The following is a 21,798-nucleotide window of genomic DNA, read 5'->3' on the forward strand; positions in this document are numbered from 1 at the left end:
CGAGAGCACACCTCGCAGAGGAACACCGCTAAAGGCCGGACCGCGCACAGAAGGCACACACGTCAGAGAACCGGGAAACGCCGCCGCCGCTCAGAACCGGGCACCTCTGAAGATCGGCCTGGAACACTCCAGGAGCACCAACGAGGATGGCAAGCAAGACGCGTGCACGCGAGCCCGCTCGGGAGGGACACACGTGACGCGGCACATCAGCCGACCCTCCCCCGGCTCGGAGGGAGGAGGGCTAAACAGACCACACACGGTGGGCAGAGTGAAACGCGCGACGGGGGGAACAGAGCCCCCGGCGCGCCTCACAGGAACCCCCACGAACCACAGCGAGCAGTGCGGAGGGGCTTTCACAGGGCTCAGGCCGGATAACCGCACCCCTGCCTTCCACACACCACCGGTAAAAGGTGGGGAGGAGAGACGAGGGGCCCGCTGGCAGAACGAGAAGAGCGGCCGCCATTCGCCATGAATGTCCGTCCCTCGCCTGGCGCGGCTTAGGCCTCCGGCCCGAATGAACACAGAGCGAGGGCACCACATCGATCGACAAAGCAGAACCGGGAAGAAACGAGCGACAGAGCATCAACACATGCCACCAAAAAAAAAAAAAAAAAAAAAAATTGAAAAAAAAAAGGAAAACCCTTCACACCTCCACAACCAAAAAAAAAACAGCGGTGGGGTCCACGGGGAAATCCAAAAAAAAAGTGCACTCGGGAGGCACATAAGGCAGCAGAAGGGTCAGACTGAGTAACCCTCCCCCCCCCGCAAGGACTCATGGAGGCTCGGGAGCTCCACAACGAGGGAGGGGGAATAAACAGTGCGCTCGGGAGGCACTGGGGAAGCAGAGGACCGGGGGGGGACCCACCCAGTCCATGGAGACTCGGGAGCTCCACGATCTGATCCCAAAAAAAAAAAAAAAAAAAAAAAAAAAAAAAAAAAAAGCAAGCACCGGGACGGTAAGGGAGAAGCATCGAGAGACAGTTCCCACCATCCAAACGGCACGGGCGACAGACCACAAAGCGGGGACGCCTGACACGCTTCACCACGGGCAAAAAAAAGCAAGGAAGCCAGTCACCTCAGAAAGCCACTCGGGAAAGCACGCACGGGCCCAGTCCCAAAAGGCAGCGAGAAACCCGGGGACAGCAGGCTGGGCTAGGCGGGAGAAAAAGCACCCAGCGAGCGAGGCTCAGAAGAGAGACCGCCACCTAGCGTCCTTTAATGTCACCCAATTAAAGGACAGCGTGTCAGCACCTATCTGCAGGTACAATAAGGACAGATAGTAACCATTAGAAGAATGACAACAGGTCCGGGGAGTCATTCACAGACCACACAGAACTCCTGAAAGTGAGGCTGGGTGAAATGTCCCAAAAATGTCCCCATAAACAAGAGAACCGACCCTCAAAGGAACAACTGGTCGACCTCATAACCATGACAGGACCGAGAGAGCGAGGTGGACATGCCAGAAAGCCGGGCGCCCAGCCTCCTCCCGGCCGAAGACCCTGCGACCAGCCGCTAGGGATGGAGACGGGCAAGAAGAAAAACTTGGGGGAAAAAAAAAATAAAATCTCGAGTCCAAGAAACCGGGGACCAGTGAACAGGGAAGCCGGGGACCACCACCTCCTCTCGGCCTCAGAATGGCAAGGCCCGCCGCTGAGGACCGAGGGTTCTGGCAAGAGGAAAAAAAAAAAAAATTCATAAAAAGCTCCGAGAGTCCGAACCAGGGAAGCGAGAAAGCCGGGACTACAGCCTCCTCTCGGCCTCAGGATGGCAAGGTCCGCCGCTGAGGACCGAGGGTTCTGGCAAGAGGGGGAAAGAAGAAAAAAAAAAAAAAAAAAAAAAAAAAAAAAGTCCGAGACCCCAACGAGTCCGTGACAGGGCAGCGGGGAAGCCGGGATCAACCAACGCCTCCTCTCGGCCGAGGGTCGCCGGGTCCCAGGGCTCTTAGAAGAGAGTTTAAAAGGCAAGGGAAAAACAACTTTTAAAGCCGGGGTACTTCACCGATCCTGGGCCCGGGTAGACTCGACACCTAGCGGGGGTACGCCAACGACTTATGCCTTCTGGTCGACCCGCTCAAGTCTCCCAGCACCCTTCCCATCTGTTCCTTTCACTCGGTTCCAGCCCCAGCGCACCCATGGGTGACTCTTCCGGCACAACCTCCTACACAGAGACCGTTCCCAAGCACGACACCAACTCCGGGACACACCCGCCTGCCGGGCCGGGACTCTCGTCACTCTTTCCGCCTCACAAAAGCCATTTCGCCCCGTCCTCGTCAACGACCGAGGACCAGGAGCGTTGCACAAAAAAGGCCACCGCTAGGTGGCGCCCGACAACCGACCGACATACATCGCTCGCTCGGCCGCGGCGTCTTCACCTTCTCTGGCGTTACAGCGTCCTCCCACGCTCACGCCCGGAGGCGACACGGGCCCACAACAGGACAGGGAACCCCCCTGTCGGTTCCCCCACCCCACCCCCGAACACGGTGAACGCGGGCCGGCCTGGACATTCGGGGCGACGAAAACGAAAGTACGACCGAGACCACAGGCAGCTGGGAAAACAGGCGAATCAATCGCTCACGGGAAACAAAGAGCGTGTCTGACCGTTCATCGGTGACAGGACTAGGTGGGGGGCCAGGGGCTTCTGCCACAATTAGGCCATGGTGAGAGGGAGGGAGGGAGGGAGGGAGGGAGGGAGGGAGGGAGGGAGGGAGGGAGGGAGGGAGGGACCGACGGACTGAGGGGGACCGAGGGACCGAGGGAGGGAGGGAGGCGGCAACGGCAGTTCCCTGCCATCTAAGTCTCCTTTCGCCATGGCCACTGCTTGCTTGCTTGCTTGCTTGCTTGCTTGCTTGCTTGCTTGCTTGCGGTTCTTTTTCTTCACCCCACTCCCCACGCCCTCAGCCCACCCTTCTCAGACTAAATACCGAGTCGGAGAAAATTAAAACAGCCGTGGTGGAATAGTTTTTTTAAAAACTATTCCTGGCATGACAGACATGGGCCCTCACACTCGAGTTTATGAGACACTGCTGAGAGCATGGAGCCCATAGGACAAGGTTTTGGCTTCCCCTTCCCCTCCCACATAAGCCAGATAGATAGATAGATAGATAGATAGATAGATAGATAGATAGATAGATACCCAGCAGCAGAAGCATGAAAGCAGCTTCTCAGACCCTTTAGAGCTCCTGAGTACTGGGGTTACAGTCATGGCAGAGGATTTGACTAGGCCAGGGCTTTCTTCACAACCACCATCCAGGCCCCCAGCACTGCCTGGCTGCCTGGCTGCCTTCCTTTTTTAAATGCCAGTTTAATAAAATTTTAGTTACTTTTAATTGCGTTGGGAGACTAGAAATGTTTTGGGTTTTCGTGAGTAGGCAGACATATGAAAGGAAGGGAGGGAGAGAGGGAGGGAGGGAGGGAGGGAGGGAGGGAGGGAGGGAGGGAGGGAAGGGAGGAAGGAAGGAGGCAAGGATCAGAGCAGTGAATATACAGGTGCACAGTCCTTACACCAATATTGACTGCAGATAGAAAATAAGAGGAAGAAAAAAAACACACACACACACAGAATGTCACCAAAGGGACAGCCTGGTCTATAAAAGTGAGTTCCAGGAGAGCCAGGGCTATTACATGAAATTGCCTGAGTTCAGATCAACAATTTCTCAACTCCAACAACGATGTTTACAGGAAAGGCAACAGATGTGTACATCAAGGAAAGCCAGTGGAGCCGTAGGCACACCCTTCACACACTTTGAAACTTCTCTGTTGCAAGGTCACAGAGTTAGGAAAGGATCTTGATCTAGAACTTTCCTTAATAGTAAGTCTGTGTGTGTATCACACTCAAGCCAAGTGCCCTCAGAGGGTCTAGGCTATGGCTCCCTTCACAAACATTTGAAAGGATCAGAGCACTGAATATACAGATGCATGTTAATTACACCAACGATGACTGGAAAGACACCTAAACTAACACACACACACACACACACACACACACACACACACACATTCCACAGGATTTGGTGTCTAGCAGATAAAATGAACTCCAGTTTAAAAACCATGTAAAATCGAATAAACTTGAAAGACACGGAACTAGAAAGAAGAGAAACTGGGAAGTTTCCCTTGAAAACAATGGCACCGGAAACTACTTCCAGACACTCTTAGAATTTCTCAGACAGGCAGGCAAAAATACTAATACACAAATAAATGATCAAATTAGGTCATCAGGCAGCCACCTCACCTGCCTCAGAAATTTTATAATGAGCTGTTACAGCAATCAATATAGGCATGTATCTTACCTGAAGATTGGCATATGCTCCCTGAGGGACCACACCTGAGGGACTGCACACTCCTTTCAGCAGGCTTCAGTTGATAGGAAAGTGCTGGGTAGAATCATGTGCTGGTGGACTTACTGGTCAAATGTTAAGTACTTTGATAACATCTGTTGATAACGTTGAAAGACAAAGCAAATCTCACTGTGATTGCTTAGTCACACAGGTGGGAGGGGTTTTCAGGAGTTTACTCACATTCCTTTAAAAATATTTCCTGGGATGGGTGTGGTAGCTATGCCTTAATCCAAACACTGAGGAGGCCGAGGAAGGCAGATCTTTGATTTGAAATTCGGCCTGGTGTATTTAATGAGTCCTAGAATCCCCTGTGTTTCTGAGCAATGGTTGTGCATGCCTTTAATCCTAGCATTTGGAAAGCAGAAGCAGGTGGATCTCTATGAATTTGAGGCCAGCATGGTTTACAGAGCTAGTTTCAATACAGCTGTTCCACAGAGAAACACTGTCTCAAAGGATAAAAATGCTTCTGGGCTGGACTTGGTGATACATAAACAGAATCTTAAAAAAAAAAGAAAGAAAGAAAAGCAAAGCCAGTGGTGGTTGCTCACGCCTTTTATCCCTGCACTTGGGAGGCACCGACAGGTGAATCTCTGTGAGTTCAAGCCAAGCCTGGGCAAGCATGTGGTTCACCCACTGACAAAAAAAAATAAGTCAAAACATTTATAGACATAAAATAATAAAGTGATGGTGGAGGGAGAAAGCACATAAGGTACATATCCAAGCTTCAACCAAGTTATTAGAAGCATTCTGGGCAGAAAACGCAGAATTTCTATTTACTCAACCAGGGCCACAAAAATTGTCAGAGCATGCAGCCAATCAGAATTATCGGCAATAGCCTAATTTGCATGAAAAGAATTGCTTGATGGGAAATGGTAGGCAAAGGTGCTCACCATAACCGTAAGAGAACTCCTTCTGCATGGATATTCAGAGACCAGCAAGTTACTAAACAGCTAGGTTTTCTTTTATTTTTTTTTGTTTTATTTTTGTGTTTTGTGATTGTGTCTTTGGGGCTTGTCTTGTACCTAGCTCTATGTAGGCCAGGCTGGTCTTAGGGTAACAGAAACCTGCCTGTCTCTGCCTCCTTAGTGCTGGGATTAAAGGTGTCTTGCTACCATCATCCAGTATCTTTTTTTCAGTTTTACATAGGAGTAAAGTGTACCTATACACTTCTTATTTTGAGCTTAAATATTAATTTTTCAAATCTACTTTTAAGGATATCTAGCTCTGTAACTTAGTTATAGATCTAAACAAAGTAAATGGAGATTTTCTACCCTAATATTTTCTTTTTAATGAAATTTATAGTTTCATGTACATTGGTGTTTAGCCTGCACGTATGTCTATAAGAGTGTTGTATGTTGGATTCCCCTGGACTGGACTTGGAGACAATTGTGAGCTGCCATGTGAGTACTGGGAGATAAACCCGGGTCCTATTGAAAAACAGTAAATTCTTTTAATTGTGGAGCCATCTCTCCAGCCCTAACTGGGAGTTTGTTTTGGTTTTGGTTCTGTTTTTGCTTAGTAATAGTATGAGATTAGCTACTTTGGCTTCCAAAATATCATATATTTTTTTAAAAATGTGCTATAGGGCTGGAGAGATGGCTCAGAGGTTAAGAGCACTGACTGCTCTTCCAGAGGTCCTGAGTTCAATTCCCAGCAACCACATGGTGGCTCCCAACCATCTGTACTGAAATCTGGTGCCCTCCTCTGGTGTGCGGGAATGCATCGAGGCAGAATGTTGTATATATAATAAATAAATCTTTAAAAAAAAATGTGCTATAGTGTTTTCCCAGGGGTGTCTGGTCCCCTGGAAATGGAATTATAAACAATTGTGAACTGCCTTTTGGGTGCTAGGAATTGAACCAGGTCCTTAGGAGGAGCAGTCAAATGTCCTTGAGCCCTGAGCCATCCTGCAGCCCTAGTTACATTTTTTTTTGAGACAGGATTTGTCTGTGTAACAGTCCTGGCTGTTCAGAAACTCACTTTGTAGACCAAACTTCCTTGAAGTCACAGAGAACCACCTGCTTGTCCCGAGTATTAGGATTTAAGCCATGTGCCTAACCTACCTATTCTTTTATCTTAATGTTTCAGTCCTTTTTGTTCTTTTTTTTAAAGATTTATTTATTTATTATGTATACAGTGTTCTGTTTGTATGCTTGCTAGCCAGAAGGGGGCACCAGATCGCATTTACAGATGGCAGTGAGCCACCATGAGGTTGCTGGGAATTGAACTCAGGAGCTCTGGAAGAGCAGCCAGTCCCCTTAACCTCTGAGTCATCTCTCCAGCCCCTTTTGTTCTTATCTTCCTGGTTGCTCAGATTTCTGAGTTTGTCATAACCATTCTCTTAGCATGATAAAGTTTGATTTCTCACTCTGCAGGCAAAAGGGACACACAGTATAATATATGCAATGACATGTTCATCTTGGGTGTCAATTACTGAAAAATGTATTTTGGAACAGATTTCTTTCATATGTATTTAGCCTAGAGCTATTTATGTGGGCCAGGATGTCCTACTCCCTGATACCTGCCTGCCTCTATCCTCCTGCTCAAGTTCTCCAACTAATAGTGGGCACCACCACGGCAGCCAGTTTCTCTTTGATGTCTGTCCTACAATCACAAACAATCACGATCCTATTTACTCAGTATAACATATACCATTGATCGTGGGATTCAGGTTAATGACTACATTTCTAACACAAATTTGGAGAACAGTGTCACACTGGACTAGACAGAAGACCCTGGCCTGAGCTGTCTAATGATATTCAGCCACCTGGTTTCCTAGATTTTTCAATGATCTGAAAGACCTTTGGATTTTTGCCAGGTAGAGGGGTGAGCCTCAATGGAGAACAAATGTGCCTTTCTTTTAGGGTTAAGGTTGGGTTTCTTTTTGTGAGAGGAAACTTGCTTTCTTGTGGGCCAAGGCAAATGTGGGAGAAGACACTGCTCAGGTGCACCAAATTTTTCCTACCACAGGTGGTATCTTACACCGTACCTGGTATGAACATCATTTTCACAGGACAAGCACATAACAGCCTTTGGCCAGAAGAGGGAGCCACAACACAATTGATCATATACTTCCCCTCCATCAACCAACAGTCTATGAACTTATTGGAAAATGAGTTAATGCTGGTATAAAGGGAAAAAAGAAACATATTGATAAAGTGAATCTAATGATATTGTATACTCATCTATGAATTCCTCATTCAGCCATCATCAGAGAGGCTTCATTCATCCTGCAGCAGATGGGAACAAACACAGATGCACAGCCAGGAATTACACAGAGAGTGAGAGGATATCTCCATGAAATCCAAGAACTTAGAGATCAGGAAACCCCATGAAAGAAGACTTGGAAAATAGTTTATGATACTGAGGGAATGGTGAACACCAAGATAACTAAGTCCTATAAATAAGCATGAGCAAAGCTCATGGGATTTCAGAGTGTGTCAATGAGTGTGGCTCTGGTCCTTGTGCCTTCTCTTGGGATCTTTACCTACTGCTGGTTTGTTTTGTCAACTTTGATGTTGTAACTGTTGCTTTATCTGATATTTTAATTTCTTATAATTTTAAAAATTAATAAATGATTTAATAAATAAAAGCACTTTTTAGACACTACTATAAAGGTTAAAAACTGAATTGTCACTTATAACTGCTGGGAGAGAAATAACCACTTTTCTCCACTAGAGTGACCATTAATATCCAGGACAAGCCTCATGTTGTCTCTTCACAGCAACAGAACCCTGATTAAGGCATTAGATTGGCCTTGTTGGAGGAAGTGTGGTCAAGACACAGCCTCATGTCCATCCACTTCCTGCTGCCTTCTAATCAAATTGTAGCCAGCACCATGTGTGTCTGTATGCCAACATGCTTCTGCCGTGATAATGAACTAAACATTTGAAAATATTCAAATAAATAAATGTTTTCCTGTAAAAAAGTTGGCACGGTCATGGTGTCTCTTCATAGCAATAGAAATCCTAAGACAGGGGATGTTTCTTTCAAACCACCACACTATTCGCAAAGTAAACACTAGGTTTTTTTCTGCAGAGTATCACCACTGGGTATAACAACCAGTGTGAAGGAGACACCCCATGCCCAGCAATAGATGACCAACTCAAAAAGAACTCAATGGCATTTTGCAGGTTGCTTGTCTCATAATGATTTGTCTGGGCATTTTTTCTTTTTTCTTTTTCTCTCAAATGTTTTGTGTATGTATTATGGTCTCTGATGTACACTTTATGGGACTTATAAAAGTATGCCATTTTATCTATGGGTATTTCATGTGCTTTTTTCTTTTTTTCTTTTTCTTTCTTTCTTTTTTTTTTTTTTTTGGTTTTTCGAGACAGGGTTTCTCTGTAGCTTTGGAGCCTGTCCTGGAACTAACTCTTGTAGACCAGGCTGGTCTCGAACTCACAGAGATCCGCCTGCCTCTGCTTCCCAAGTGCTGGGATTAAAGGAGTGCGCCACCACCGCCCGGCTCTTTTTTGCTTTTTCTTTTTTTGGTTTTTTTTTTTTTTGTTTTGTTTTGTTTTTTTGGTTTTTCGAGACAGGGTTTCTCTGTAGCTTTTGTTCTGTCCCAGAACTAGCTTTGTAGACCAGGCGGGCCTCAAACTCTCAGAGATACGCCTGCCTCTGCCTCCTGAGTGCTGGGATTAAAGGCGTACGCCACCACCGCCCGGCCTTCATGTATGTGCTTTTTTTCTTGGTTTTTTTGTTTTTTGTTTTTTGTTTTTTTTTTTTGGCTTCTGCTTCATCTTACTTGATTTTCTTTTTACATTTTGTAAGACAGGGTTTCTCTGAGAAACAGTCCTGGCAGTCCTGGAACTTACTCTGTAGATCAGGCTGGCCTTGAGCATCCTTTGGGTGGGACCAGGTGGGATTGATCATCTTTTGGGTATAGACTCAAAAAGGGTATTGTTGGGTCTTGAGGTAAGGTTGTTTTCCTAATTTTTAAGGAGTTATTTATTATGTATACACTGTTCTGCCTGTATCTTGTATATGTCCCTGCAGGCCAGAAGAGGGCGCCAGATCTCATTAATGGTGCTTGTGTGCTACCATGTGGGTTCTGGAATTTAATTCAGGACCTTTGGAAGAGCAATCACTGCTCTTAAACTCTGAACCATCTCTCCAGCCCGTTTCCTAATTTTCTAAGAATATTGCCATAATGATGGGTGGTGGTGGTCGCGCACACCTTTAATCCCAACCCTGGGGAGCAGAGGCACACGTATCTCTGTGATTTCAGGGCCAGCATGGTGTACAAGAGCTAGTTCCAGGACAGGCTCCAAAGCTACAGAGAAACTCTGTCTCAAAAAACAAAAACCAAAAGCAAACAAATAAAAATTGCCAAACTGATATCCAAAGCGGCTGTACCAGCTTGCACTTCCACCAGCAATGGAGGACTTTTCCCTTTATCCCACATCCCCTCAGGCATGAGGTGTTATCCATGTTTTTAATTTTGGCCATTCTCAGAGTGGTTTGATTTGTATTTCTCTGATGGCTAAGAATGTTGAGCATTTCCTTAAGTGTCTTTCAGTAATTTTAGATTCATCTGTTGGGAGTTCTCTGTTTAGGTCTGCACCCCATTTTTATTGGATTATTTGTTCTTTTAATAACCAATTTCTTGAGTTCTTTCTATATATCCCAATTAATCTCCCCATGAGTCATATATATATACATATATATATATGTCTTTAAACAAAGTATGATTTATAATTTAAAGGAACAAGCAAAGTACCCAATTTTTGGATTATTTACTTTTGTTGTTTCTGCTAACATAAAAAATAAATTTTTAATAATAATTTTTGTCATCTCAGACATTATCAAAATGGACAATATTAACTTGTAAATTTCTTAAATATAGACTGTCTAATCTTCCACTAGGAAATGCAGCCACTTATACTTTTCCTGCATTTCTCAGCCCAGGATTACCTGCAATGTCCCTTAGAGCATCAAGAAATGTTAGCTGATGTCATTAACACATGGGCACATGAACACTGCATGTATACACACAATGGAGGAAGAATAACAAACAATATCAATGCTCAAGAAATGGAGAACAGGGCTGGAGAGATGGCTCAGTGGTTAAGAGCATTGCCTACTCTTCCAAAGGTCCCGAGTTCAATTCCCAGCAACCACATGGTGGCTCACAACCATCTGAAATGAGATTTGGTGCTCTCTTCTGGTAAGCAGGTATATATGCCAGCAGAACACTGCATACATAATAAATAAATAAATCTAAAAAGGAAATGGACAACATATGGAGTTTTTTTCAAACTTATTTTATTCAACATCATCTCATGAAAATAGCTTTTCATAAAACATGCATTTTTAAATTTTTGCCTTAAATTATACACTGTTCCTGGACAATAAAGTCCACAGCAGATCAGAGAATGCACCCCTTCTTTCAATGACAAAACAACATTTCACCTCTTCAAGAAAATAAACAATCTAAAAAAAAAAGGAGCAATAAGTACTCATCTCTTTATTATTTTCCTAAGTGCATAAAGAACAGAAAACCATGTGCTTGTTTTCTGAGGTACAATTTACATACCCTGTGGGAGTGGTCTTGAGCATCTCTGGGGAGGGGCTTTCTCAGAGGTGGAGTCTGGACTGAGGAAACTCCCAGGGGAGGGGGTTGGGGATGAAACTTCCACCCAAACATCCCAGACTCTTTTGGTATATGGATGCCAGGTGCTTGGAATGGAATTTCCACCAAACATCCCAGACTCTTGTGGTATATGGATACCAGGGACTGAGGCGAAGCTTTCACCCAAACATCCCAGACTCACGCCTGGTTCATATCTGGCTGCTTCCTGAAGGCATGGGTGATGTGTGGGAGGGGAGAGCTGGGAGTTGGTGGACTCACCCTCAATGGGACCTGTGGCTGGAGAGATATGCTGTTAACTGCCATTCTGGAGACCTTAGGCATTTGTTCCTTGAGGGAAATGAGAAGGCAGGTTGCTAGGAGAAACATCTGTTTCATCTGTTATCATCTGTTTTGTTGTACTGACAAAGATGAGTGTGCCAGGAAGAAGAGCAGATAGGCGCTTCATTGTGGCATCTTGGAGAACTGGAGGGTGGTAAGAACTAACTGCTGGAGAGACCAAGTATTCTGAATATGTGTCCACTTGAGACTGGAGAAATGGTAGTCGTATGGTGTCCCAGAATCTTGGCAGTCGAAGTGTTGACCCCTCACTGTGTGAGGTGCTGTTCATTGAGGTTCAAGAGAACTGGGAACTAAATGTTTGAGGAGTACTCTGTCTCTGGGGGAGAGAGGTGCTGTGGCAAGCCTCCAACATGCCACCACTTTTGTGGGCACCAGAATGAGTTTGCAAAAGTTCCACATGTGGTTTCTCATTGACCTGGTGACCTGAGGCCAGTCCCAGGAGGGGACTTCATGCTATTGCCTCTCCCAGCCTCTTAAGTCAGTCTTCACTTTCCATTCAAAGTGCCATCATTTTCTTTAAGAATTTTTTATTTATGTACTTTTTAAATATTTATTTATTATGTATACAATAGTCTGTATGTCTGCAGGCCAGAAGAGGGCACCAGACCTCATTACAGATGGTTATGACACCATGTGGTGGCTGGGAATTGAACTCAGGACCTTTGGAAAAGCAGGCAATGCTCTTACCCATTAGCCATCTCTCCAGCCCCTGTATTTTTTTTTTTAGTTATGACTGCTTGCCAGAAAAGAGCATCAGATCTCATTACAGAGGGTTGTGAACCACCATGTGATTGCTGAGAATTGAACTCAGGATCTCTGTAAGATCAGTCTTATCTGCTGATCCAACTAATCTCTCCAGCCCCCCAATAATCATTTTCTTGCTTCTCACTTTTTCTATTAAGCAAGATATGCAATTAAATACATTAATAATATTCGTTGTATTATTTGGATGAGAACAGGTCCCCATTGGCTCAGATATTTCAATGATTGGTGTTCAGATGGTGAACATGTTTGGGAAGAATGAGAAGGCATGGTCTTGTTAAGAGGAAGTGTGTCAATAGGGGGTAGGCTTTGAAATTTTAAAGTCCCTTACCATTTCTAGTCAGCTTACACTCTGTCTCTGCTTTAAGCTTGTGTCTGAAGATGTAAGATCTTAGTTACTGCTTTAACATCATGCCTGTCTTCATGACATCATTCTCCTTTCTACAACAGTCATAGACTCTAACCCTCTGGAACTGTGAGCCCTAAATTATAAAAGTTTCTTATATATGTTGCCTTGGTCATGATGTTTTGTTATGGCAATAGAAAAGTCAATAAAGCATTCATATTTTATGACAGAAATGTTCATTTTTATAACTGAGCCTTTCATTACACTAATAAATCAACATCCTCATTTACTTAATAAAATTGCTTTGTCACCACTATTTTTCCCATTTAGTTCTCATGATTTTACTTCACACTTCAGCATCTTTGAAATAGCATGTTTACTTAACAGGTAATAACATTTTATTGACTGGTAAGTTTGTTTTAAAGTAACTCTGATAGAGAATATTTAAAAGTCATATTGTAATTATTCAGCCATGATGCAAATTGAAAATCACCTTTTTGAGTTGGGTGGTAGTGACACACATCTTTAATCTCAGCACTCAGGAGGCAGAGGCAGGTGGATCTCTCTGAGTTTGAGACCAGCCTGGTCTACAAGAGCTAGTTCCAGGACAGGCTCCAAAGCTACAGAGAAACCTTGTCTTAAAAAACCAAGGGGGGGGGGTCAGGGACCATTGTCCTAAAGATGATAGCAGGGACCATTGTCCTAAGGATGTTTGCAGAGAGCCCCACATCCCAACTATCTTGAGAACTGCTTATTAACAGAACCTGCCCCACATCCCAACTATCTTGAGAACTGCTTATTAACGCAACCTGCCCCACATCCCAACTATCTTGAGAACTGTTTGTTAAGGGAACCACAAAAAGAATGTTTCAGCTTACACCAGGTGTGCTGACTGGTGACCGTTGCTACCCCCTACCCCCCACCCCAAGCCAAGTTCCTCATTCAAGGGCTATATAAGCCACAACCATTACCATAAGAAATGGAGACCTTGACAAGCGAATTTTGCTTGGTCTCTTTCTAATCTCTCTTGCCCATGATTCATACAGGTAGAACCTCTTCAGATCCCGAATAACTGGACCTGCTGGATGGGTCAAGGAGGAAATAAAAGAAGAATAAAAGAAAAAAATAAAGAAGAAAAGTATCTACATGGTGTGGATTGTCTATCATATAGTTGATCCTGGGCAGTAAAGTTAGCTAAAGACTATAATTATTTATATTCTAGGAAAATAAACTTGGTTCAGGAAAATTATCATTTATGTTCTTGTGGTATACTTAAAATTCATGTGAACTAACTTGGGTACAACTTAATCCCTTATGAAAGGTTCCTACATTTTTCAGTTAATAATTATATTAAGCATTCATTCAAAATAAATACTATAAAATATATAAATTATGTTTCTTGAAGTATTAATAGTATCAGAATCATGAAAACAGTCATAATATTTATTTATTGCTATTCTAATTTGGGAAGAATGGAATAGTAATTTCATTATCAGAAATATTGTATCTAAAAATGGATAGCATTTCCAACAATAATTTTGTTTCTATTACCTTAAGACTTTATTGTTATGTGCGCGGGTGTTGTGCCTGCATGTATATCTGTGAATCACATGAATTTTTGGTGCACATGGAAGTAGAAGAAAGAATCAGACCCCCAGGACCTAAATCTACATATGGAGAGCCCATATAACATAGAACAATAAGATAATTAAGAATGACAACAGCTGACTGATTATTTCAGAATAACAGAGTGGATTGATGGTGCTATGACAACATAGAAATGGCAAATGTATAAGGCGAGAGATATGACAACCACTCACACTTAATCACCCATGCGGGACACATGCATGCCATATTGGACCACATGATCAATACAACCATATATTATTTAACTATAAAAAATGTATAAGCAGAATTTAAAACTATACTTTATCATTAATAGAGATAAATGTGCTGAGCAGATAAAGATCCATATGCTAAAACTACAGATATTACTGAGAAATCCAAATGTACCATATGTAAGTAGTCATATGTTTTGTTCTAAGGTCAAAAGATTATTTAAATATTACTCTCAACATTCAAATGCCCTAAAGTCCCTTAAGAAAATTTTAAAAATATGTCTTGCTTAAATTTATTGATTTATTTAATGATTGTGTTTATATATGTATAGGTGCATGTATGTCATGGGGCATGTGTGGAGGTCTGAAGACAATTTGTGGGAGTTGGTCCTCTCCTTCCACCTCTAAGTTTTAGGAATCAAGCTTGGTGGTAAGTGCCTTCACCTGCTGCCTTAGTTTCTTTTCTATTGATGTGATAAGGAACTGGCACCAATGAAACCCACAAAAGAAACCATTTAATTCTAGGCTCATGATTCCATGACCATCATGGTGGTGAGCATGGCAGCAGGCAGGCACGTAGAGGAGCAGTAATTGAAAGCTTGTATCAACTTGGTTCACAAGCAGGAGCCAGAGAGAAGTAAATGAGAATGACTTGGGCTTTTGAAACCTTAAAGCCTACTTACTCCCAGTGACACACCTCCCTCAAGGTCACACCTTCCCCAACAGTCGCACAAGGACAGACTATACACTGAAATGTATGGGCCTAAAAGCACTATTCTCAGACCACTGCACTTGCAGGCCCGAAGACTCCAGATTGAAAATATGTTTATACAGTTCCCGTGGAGGCCTGGGGATATAGTTTATTGGGAGAGCACTTATCTAACATATCTGCATGTATGCCCGCAGGCCAGAAGAGGGCACCAGATCTCATTACAGATGGTTGTGAGCCACCATGCGATTGCTGGGAATTGAACTCAGGACTTGTGGAAGAGCAGTCAGTGCTCTCAACCACTGAGCCATCTCTCCAGCCCCTTATCTAACATTTACAAAGCCTAGGTTTAGTACCAAGCACTGCAAAACAAAGTCAGAGAAAGGCAAAGCCAGTCAAACTTCTATTCCCCTGTTACAGCTGAGCTTTGAAAAGCCCTGGTTTGTCATCCACCTCCACACATTTACTCTCTGACTCACCTAGAGTCTCAGAAGTCAGATCTATTCCAGACACAGCTTGACAAGAATAAACCAGTCATTGGAAAGAAACATGTCCACAAAACCCTCTGAAATTTGCCTGGCAAAAGGGGAGAGCAGAGAGCTTTGGTTTCTGCTCTTGTGTCCCCTCTCCCAAACCAAATCTGCAAAGGCACACTACTCACCAAGGCACATGGCCTCTGCTGTTGGCTCAATCCACCGCCCCAGCAGGGGCTCTGCCACTTCCTCAACCCCACTGAGAGGAAATTTATTTTCCTGTTATCAAGAAGAATCCCTTCCCTCCCACAACAATGTTTTCTGCAGCCTTGTTTAGCTGAGCTGGGATACCTGCAGTGCATCAAGAAGGAGAAGAGGTCAGTACATGAGGAAGGGTGCAGGACTGCATATGGTGCAATACTTCATTAACTCTAAGTGCTAGAACTCACAGCAACAGAGAGCTTCACAGACTTCTTACAGAAGCTTACTAGTTTCAAGAGAACCCATTCTGTTTAAGACAAGACTTAAAAGAAATTTTCCTGACAGAGGGAATCCTCCCTCTTCCTCTCTGTACCTGAGAAGCAGTTCCTGACAGAGGGAGTTCTCCCTCTTCCTCTCTGTACCCGAGAAGCAGTTCTTGACATTGTGCTCCCCAGGAAGCATTTATTTATCTATTTATTTATCTGTTCAGCCCAACTCCTATTGATTTGCACACAGACTCCTTGTGCATTTTGCCTCCTCCTGGTGTTCTCCAGCAATACTGCTACTCCTCTAAGCAACACTATCACCTGTTTATTTTCACAGGGAGCAGCATACCCTTCACAAAGTCACTTAAGGTTGATATAACCAGTCTGGAGGAGGTAGTCACACCTCCAAATCCCTGATTATCTAAATTGCTCATTTACAACCAGGAGCAGCTGTTTTTCATTTGATGTTATTTGTTTCACAAGATTTAGACAATAGGCAAAATTATTTTTATCTCTAGACCAATGTGATTATCGCTAGTTCTTCTAGTCTCAGGTCTCTGGAAAACCTGACTAAAGCAGTAGGGTTTACAAAGAATAGTCACAAACTAAGTAGGAAAAACTTAAACCACCAGGGTTATTTAGGCATGAAGTAATGACATCAAAGGGATAAAATATCTACTGAGCTAGTGTTCAATATTGCTAGCTCATTTACTATTTTCTCTTCCATGAAACTGGTATTTTAAAAAAGGACCACAGATTCCATTCTGAATGTATCCAATCTTGATTTTACCAACTTTTCAAAAATCCAAACACTGATCAACCCAGCAAAGCTCCCCTCTGGACACCAGACACTGCCTGTTAACAAATCACAAGTGTTCATGAGCACAAGGAACAACACTGTTCCTCAAGAAACAGACAAGGGAGCAACTACCTGGTGGCCTTGGAAACAATAATCTCTTTGATCAGAGGCAATTCCAGGAGGATGTCCATGGATGCTTGCTTAGGGGAAAGTCTCTGATATCATCCGGGTGTCTGGCCAGCCCATGGTTTTTTTTCTTTTTTATTATTTATTTATTTATTTATTTATTTATTTATTTATTTATTATGTATACAACATTCTGTCTGTGTGCATGTCTGCAGGCCAGAAGAGGGCACCAGACCTCTTTACAGATGGTTGTGAGCCAGCATGTGGTTGCCGGGAATTGAACTCAGGACCTTTGGAAGAGCAGGTAATGCTCTTAACCACTGAGCCATCTCTCCAGCCCACCAGCCCATGGTTTGTATTCAGAGTGCATCCACTTTAGAGCCTGGCTCCATCTGTGCTCCAGGAGAAAAGGCACAGAAGGGGATATGATGCCCCAAAGAAAAGGTCAGCAAAGGTGCTGGGGAACAGACTTCTGGTTATTGCCTCTTAAAATAAAATATATAGATTCTGTCTGTCTAGGATGGAAACAGCAGTGGGCTAGGCAGTGCTTATGCTAGAGGAAGAGATTGGCAGTATCTAATAAGTGTCACTAGGCAGGTGAGATAGACAAAAGACATACAGGCTCACACTGAGAGTTCTGGCTGGAAGTTTCAGATGCCCTTTGGCTTTGTGACTAAATTCTGTATGGTCAGTCTGTGAGGAGCCAGTGACAACATAATTCCTGTGGCCTCTAATAGAATTGTGTCTTCCCAAATCAAATAAATTAAGAAAAAATCTCTCACAACTGTACCTAGTCTTTTGTGTTTTAGTTATTTCCTTTGCAGTCAGGTTAACAACCAAGGACAGCCACTAGAGGGCGCATTAGTAATAAAAATGAGCAATGTCGGCAGTACTTTTGAGCTTAAAGGCTCGATTTCCCTGGTATCCCACCCAAGTATTTGGAATATTATTTTATCCATACCTTGCTGTCCATGAGGAGATCAACTAGCTTCAATGTGGCCTCAACTTCTGATCTCTACAAGATCCTTTTGCAAATCAGGCTCCACTTTACTGAATTTGGACTTCAGCATCAGAAAGATGCAGTCCAACTAGCCATCGTGGAGTCTGGGTTGAGGGAGGGCACAGGAGCACACTTAGGATAGCAAAGTTCTTAGTTCTCAAGTATTTGCAATCCATGCTGGTCATGGGTAAAATTTTGATCTGTGGGCACTGTCAGGAACTGAAAGACCACAAGGCTGACTTATTCTGTGAGGAGGCCATGGCTGAGGGACCCTGGCTGAATGATGAGCCGGGCAGGGGCTTCCTAGCACAGGTGGGTTGGGGACTTCAAAGACAAAAAGTGCTGGTAGGTTGGACATGGGCGGGCCACATCTGAGAGAGGACCATCGGCTGTGAGCCCCAGAGTAGGCGACCTTCCCCAACTAAGGTGAAGCAGCAATATCATGGTCATTGGTGAGGGAGTTGTCAAAAGGAACAGGCAGAGAAGGGACTGCAATGGAGATGAAAGAGCGCACGCGTGCAAACACACACACATACACACAACCTTAACTGTAGGCAGATGGAAAAAGATGGGTACCTTGGGGGCCTAGGACTGTAGAGGAAATAATGCAGTTTATGAGAGGCATGGTGATAAGGCAATCTCTGAGAATGGAGTATCACACAGCTAACCCTGCAAGAAAAGTGACAGTTTGTTCCCAGATGGGGACCAAGTATCCAGAAACCCATGTTAGTGGTGATACAAGAGCTAGAGAGACAATGGCCCTACTGTGCCCCCGGGCTGCTTCAGCTGGCGTTATTTCCATGGTCACTCATGGGTAATCTCTTCTACCACCCAGCAACCACCACAGAAACCAAGCTCTTCCCACCTCTCTCCTGACTCCTGCAGATGCCCCAGAGGTTCACTGAGACCAGTAGGAACTTTAGCCAGACTTCATACACAGCATCTATTTTTGCCTTCAGTCCATTCCATGTGGCCAATTCTACGTAAAACTGTCATCATCTTTGGTCACCACACTCATTATGATGCAAGCTGGAAGCACTACAGCATCACATGGTGCAAAGGGTGGCCCTGGGGTCAAAGAAGGACCCGGCATCAGGACAGTTAGACAGCCAAATTTGGATTAAGAGCTATTGAAGACAATGAGGTTCTAGGAAAACATTTGTCTTTTTCATCTCCTGGGGAGCTGAGGAAGCCTGGGCCTTGCATGTGTTAAGATCCAGAGCACAAACCCAGCATCCTATCCACACTTCCTGCCTGGTTCTAGAAATCCTAGGTCCATCTCCAAAGCCAAAACATGCCTGAGTCCTTTTTGGGAAAATAGGAATGAACAAGGACCCTGTCCTGGTAGTTGACTGGAAAAGTCAGTTGAGACAAACTGTTACGAGCTGGGGGACTTCAGCTCTAGGTTCTTTTCAAGTAATATCTATGAGGACTCTGTGCCCTTCTCCCCAGAGAGTGATGAGTAACCAGACCAAGCAAGAGAATTGTTTTTATGATGATTCTTTACTAGTAACTTCAATATCCAATACATCAATGGGGTTTACAATCTTAATAGGCATGGGGGATTGATGATGGGCAACACACAGGCAATTCAATATCACAATTATTAATCCTACTAAACCTAATACATAAAACCAATTCATAACTTTAATGTAACTTATTACTTATCTATAAAATACTTCTTAACCTTAATACAACTTTTTCATTACTTATCTATAATCTTAATACAACTTATCCATTACTTATTTATAAAACACTCCTAAACCTTAACTTATCCATTAATTATCTTTAAAATGCTTCTTAACCTTAACTTATCCATTAATATTTCCTAATCTTATCAATTATCCATAAAATATCTCTTAACATTTCACACACTAAACATATGTATTAACACATCTATGCTCTTCTCTTAACCTCTCATACAAACATGAAATAGCATCATACGACCTGGTATTCCCTGGCTTAAAAAGGGCTTTTTGAATTTCTTCAGGCTAGGCTCTTGTCCACGCTGGGGGCTGGGTAGTGAAGATCGACTCTTGACCCCATAGTCTGCACTTGGGAGATAAGGTTCTGATGATCCAGGCTGGTATCTGGTAGGGCCTTGGACTCGGATATTTGGGTGACCGAGTCTAGGGAGACAAGGCTTTTAGTTCTCTACTCTCGAAGATGAGGCTTTGCTCTCAGGATGGCAAAGCGTTCTGTCTGCTCAGAAGACAAAGCTTTGCTCTCGGGATGGCAAAGCATTCTGAAAGGCAGAGTATCTAGTCTGTTCTCGGGAGACAGAACTTCAATGTCCACTCTCATGGAATGAGGATTTGCATTGGGGATGCAAGCCGTTAAATATCTGTTTTCAGGAGACGAAGCTCTGTACTTGGGAAACAGAGCATTAAATGTTTAGGCAAGGCATTTAATATTGCTGCTTTTTGGGAGGCAGGCTAGGAGGATCTCTCTTTCCATGGAGGCCTGGTGCCAGAACCATTGTGAGAAGTGAGATAACCATCCTGCTTCAGCCACCTCTTTTAAGTCAGTTTGAAATTGCCCCTCGTTTGATCCTTCCGATAACCAGGTGTCCTAGGTTATCAGTATCGACTGGCCACAGAAGGATGGGGGTGGTCCCTCTTGTGTGGCAAGATTATTTCATTACCAAGGTTGCTGGGTGCAGCCCCCACATCTGGCAGGGCCAGATGGGTGTGGCAGCCTTCAAGCGGGCAAATGTTCTCTTAATATTTCACCTTAGTAATTTTCCATACCACACACAAGAAGAAATGCTTTTACATTACACCAAGTTACATTCATTCTTATTCTATAAATTTCGTGCTCTATCTACACTACAGATTCCCCTTTTTTATTCATTCAGAGGAATCCTCTTCCATGCTCATTACACAAACAAAAACAGGGGCCACAGCAAGTGTCTCAAAGAGCAGAGCTAGCTATGGGGTCTTTGCTCTTGTCATCATGGGTTAATCCTTGACATGGCTTTCTGTGTTTGGCTGGAGTCAGCCCCCTCTTCACAGGAATCATAATAGACTCCCCTCATTCCAAGTCTTTATCCCTGTGTCCCCAATTCTGTCCCAGTTATAATGCATGCCACCTGTCAATATCAGGACCTGCCTGATGGAAATTTCATTCTTTCCTTATAAAGGGACAGTAGTTGTTGTACCCCTGAGGCATAAGGAGATCTCGGATGGCTCAGCTCTGCTCTCAGGAGGCAGTCAAGAAGTAGGCACAAGCAGGTCTTTCTGGATTGGACTTGGGACCTACCCAGCGCATGCTACTTCAGAGAGTTGAGGAAATAAAGAGAGTTGGGAACCTCCTTGTCAGGAGGGGAGTTAAACCAGGAGTCCTGAGTCCCCGCCTGACCCAGACAGTCACCAGCTGGACTCGAAAGAGGGTCTTGCCCAACTAGGAGGTCCAAGCCAGACTTTGCACTTGTTGAAGAAGCATACTGGATACCTGTCTGGGGGTGTGGCCCATGGTGGAACACTTACCCAGCATGTATGCTTAGTGCTCTAAATTCCACCACCAGAATTGCAGGGCAGGAAACGGAAAAGTCTGTGCTGTGTTTAACCAGTGGAGGAACGAGGGGACGACTCTCCAGAGGCTGCACCCCATCATCTCCTGGGCTACTGGAGCTATTTCCTCCTCCTTTCCCCTCTTTGGGCCCTCTTAGGAGCTGTTCTTCTATGACTTTCCAGGTCCAGCCTTTGCAAGTTTCACGCCTAATATAGAAGTGCCACAGATTTTGCCCTGTTCTCTGAGTCCCCAGCAGGCCTCTCGTACACCCCAGGACTCGGTGCACCTTTTCCTGGTACAGGATCCATAGAGCTGTGAGGAGCATGGCACTATAGTAGCCATGCCTCTTTCCCAGCTTAGGACTCAAGCATTTAGATTGCTCTGAAGCCTGCGGAGTATTAGAGGGACATTTTGAAGCCACGTTCACTCACACCACCCCTTAGCTGGAGATACTAAGTAGGACCTCTGGACTTGCCTTGTGTTCTGTATGTGGAG

The 21,798-nt window shown here is 44.1% G+C and overlaps 1 long non-coding RNA gene across 1 annotated transcript; it reads left to right on the forward strand.

Moving 5' to 3' along the window:
• The first annotated feature begins 2,363 nt into the window (after window positions 1-2,363).
• On the forward strand, window positions 2,364-13,567 carry LOC130866225 (uncharacterized). Its single transcript, XR_009056332.1, has 3 exons — window positions 2,364-2,619; window positions 5,636-5,733; window positions 13,425-13,567. It is a non-coding gene; the product is annotated as an uncharacterized LOC130866225 (long non-coding RNA).
• The last annotated feature ends 8,231 nt before the right edge of the window (window positions 13,568-21,798 follow it).

The sequence above is a fragment of the Chionomys nivalis genome, chromosome 25 (genome assembly GCF_950005125.1).
Source record: "Chionomys nivalis chromosome 25, mChiNiv1.1, whole genome shotgun sequence".
NCBI classification, from domain to species: Eukaryota; Metazoa; Chordata; class Mammalia; order Rodentia; family Cricetidae; genus Chionomys; species Chionomys nivalis.